The sequence below is a fragment of the Talpa occidentalis genome, unplaced genomic scaffold, assembly GCF_014898055.3.
Source record: "Talpa occidentalis isolate TD23 unplaced genomic scaffold, MPIMG_talOcc4v2.1 talOcc4.12, whole genome shotgun sequence".
NCBI classification, from domain to species: Eukaryota; Metazoa; Chordata; class Mammalia; order Eulipotyphla; family Talpidae; genus Talpa; species Talpa occidentalis.
This window is the reverse complement of record NW_023601212.1, coordinates 4,205,395-4,208,588: the sequence shown is the minus strand read 5'-3', so window position 1 is coordinate 4,208,588 and position 3,194 is coordinate 4,205,395. Positions and strand designations below refer to the sequence as shown.

At 39.6% G+C, this 3,194-nt stretch overlaps 1 pseudogene; it reads left to right on the top strand.

Moving 5' to 3' along the window:
* LOC119240316 (GTP-binding nuclear protein Ran-like) overlaps positions 1-2,774 on the top strand; it is a 5,107-nt pseudogene extending 2,333 nt beyond the window's left edge.
* Positions 2,775-3,194: the final 420 nt, after the last annotated feature.

Below are 3,194 nucleotides of genomic sequence, written 5' to 3'. Positions count from 1 at the left end.
AACATGAGTTCCCTGTGATCCAATTGTCTACTTCTGAGTATGTAGCTGGAAAATACACACAAAAACTACTAATTCAAAGAGTGTGTGTCACCCATGTTCACTGCAGTGGAATTTACAATAGTCAAGAGGCAGAAACTATCCAAGTGTCCACTGATCGACAAATGGCCAAAATGATGTGGTATAAGTAGATATTGGAAAACTATTTATTTATTTATATATTAAAAAGATGACCTTGTGCCATTTGCAACAACAGAAGGGAAACAACAGAATTATCCTTACTGAAATAAGCCAAGCAGAGAAAGTCAAATACCATGATTTCACTCACGTGTGATAAAGGAAACAAATAAACAGATCATAAGAATAAAACAAAATGAGAACAATGAGTGGCTAACAGAAAGATGGGGTAAGGGAGGTGTTTAAATCAGAAACTCAGGACAATGGTATAATGAAAGATAAATTTGAACTTTTTTAAAAAAAATATTTCTTTTTTTTTTTTTAATTTATTTATACAAGAACCAGGGTACAGGCCAGATGCGCGGGAGGGTGAGAGGATTCACCAGAGACAAAGCAGGGAACAGAACAGGCAGACTGACGACAGACACTAGTGAGAGGAGCAGCGGGCGAGACAGGAGAGGTCTGCTGCGCCATGTGGGACCCTCGCTGGCCAGGCGGGATCAAACCGGCACTGCTAGGCTGCAGTCAGCTTCACAGCGCTGTGCTCAACCACCTGTGCCACCAGGAGAGGCCCAAATTTGAACTTTTAGCAGTGAACTAAATGTCGCACCTACCTATGTTGATTAATAATCATGCATATCTGAAATTTATATAATGTTATAATGCAAGGTTACTTCAGTGTAATTAATTGAAAGCTAAACTCAAAGGAAATGGAAAGAATTCAATGGGAGTGTCTCCTTTAATAAATAGCTTTATATTAAAATTAACTTATGTTTCAAAGTGAATAATAAAGTTATTTTGTAGTATAAAATAAAATGTGAAATTACTGAATTGGAATAGCCATAAAAAATTAGGCTCACATACTACATGGGTCCCTTTATACATAATACACATAAGGTTACACAAGATTGAGTATCTTTCTTAAATTATTTTTTTAAAAGATGGCCCTAAGTCAGTTTTCTCTTGTCTGATAGTGTGGGAATAATAAACCAATATTCACATGGATGTTTTGAGACAAGTGCTTGTAAATAGTGGTTATTATTTTAGGATGAGTTCCATTTATGTCCAGTTTTTAGGGTTTTCAGCATACCTGGATTTGGATCTAATGATATAATAAACCAGTTCAGTTAAGGTGGCAAGATATAAACACAAACAAAATCAGCTCCCTTCCTATATATAAACAATGAGTTAGGTGAGAAAAAAATCAAGAAAGTGATCCCACTTACAATCAAACCAAAATAAATAAAAGTTAAATACCTAGTTAGTAACCTTAACAAAGGATGTGGAGGGCCTGTATAAAGAAAGCTATAAGACTGTCAAAAGAGATACAAAAAGACACGAAGAAATGTAAAGTTATTTCTTGTTCATGGATTGGAAGAATCATTGTGGTCACAATGAACATCCCACACAAAGCACTACACAGAGTCAACACAATCACATGACATTATCAGTGACACACTTCAAGGAATAAAACATACATTACTGAAATTCATATAGAACCACAAAAGACCCTGGACAGCAAAGCAAATCTGACCAAAAAAGGGAAAACGTCATTATTAAACCAGACTTAAACCAGACTTCAAACTATAGTATAAAGCTATAATAAGTAAAACAATACTGGATGATTAAAATGGTCTGGAACAATGGGATAGAATCAAGACCCAGAAACAAACCAGACTTATAGGAACAGTTACTCAACAAAATAGGAGCCACGAACATACACTGGAGCAAGAAGCCTCTTCAGGAAATGGTATTGGGAAAACTGGACACACATGCAGAAGAATGAAACTAGATGAGTCCATCTCCAAACACACAAAAATCAATTCCAAATGAATATAAAAGTCTTTCATGTAAGACCCCAAACCATAACACACATAGAAAAAAACATGGACAAAACACTCTACAATATAAATTTCAGATGTTTGTGGATTCATCTGCAGCAGCAAGGGAAATAAAAGCAAATATAAATAATTGGGACTATAGCTACCAAAACGACTCTGTACAGTAAAAGAAAACATCACTACAACCCTGAGACAGCCTCCTAAAGGGAGGATATATTTGCACAGCATAATTCTGACAAATAAACTCATACAAAGAACCTGGTGGGCTGAGGTCCACCCTCTCCTGTTCCACACCCACGGAGAGGTGTCAAGTTCAACATGAGCTACTCGGCTGGTTGGGAGACGTCTGGTGGACGGAGGGAGGATATTAGTCCAAGCGAGTGAGCCATTAGATTGTCAGACGTAACAAGTTATTTTCAAAAGCGTGCCTGACTTGCACAGAGACCTGGTATGGGGTGTAAAAACATCCCTACTGTGTTTTGTGGCAATAAAGTGGACATTGAGGACAGAAAAGATAAGGAAAATTGATTGTCTTCCAAAAGAAGAACTTTCAGTACTGACAGGAGTTCATGAAAAGGAGCTACAAGTCGTTCCTCTGGCTGCTGGAAAAGCAAAGGGAGACTCTCACTGGAGTTCGCTGTCATACCTGCTCCTGCCTCACCAGGGGCTGTCACGGACCCTGCTTTGGCAGGGAAGTCTGGGCATGATTTAGAGGTTGCTCAGACAACTGCTGCCGGGGATGAGGATGGTGACCTGTGAGGATGGTGACACCCACTGTCAGGAGTGGAATTTGTGGGCAGCCCCCAGCGCTGGCAGTGGCACAGCAAGTTAGCACTTCCCTGTGCTGCTAAGCAGGACACCTGCCTACTCTTTGGGGGGCCGAGGAGGTGCACGGGCTTCAGAGTGAGTGTGGCCGCTACAAAAATCTCTGCTCTTTAGACCTGCACATCAGCTGGTTAGGAACACAGTCTTTTCCTTCTGGCGTTTCAGACATAAGGCTGCTACACTCACATCACAATAAAAACAAAAAAGAAATTCCTATTGGCTTTTGCAAAAGTGCCATGAAAACAAGGAGCGTGGTTGCTAAGGTTTTATATAGAGGAACTTGGTTCTCTGTTTTATGAGAGAGGAACAGCACTACTGGACATATTCAGGGGTCTGTGCTTGTACCGCATTTGT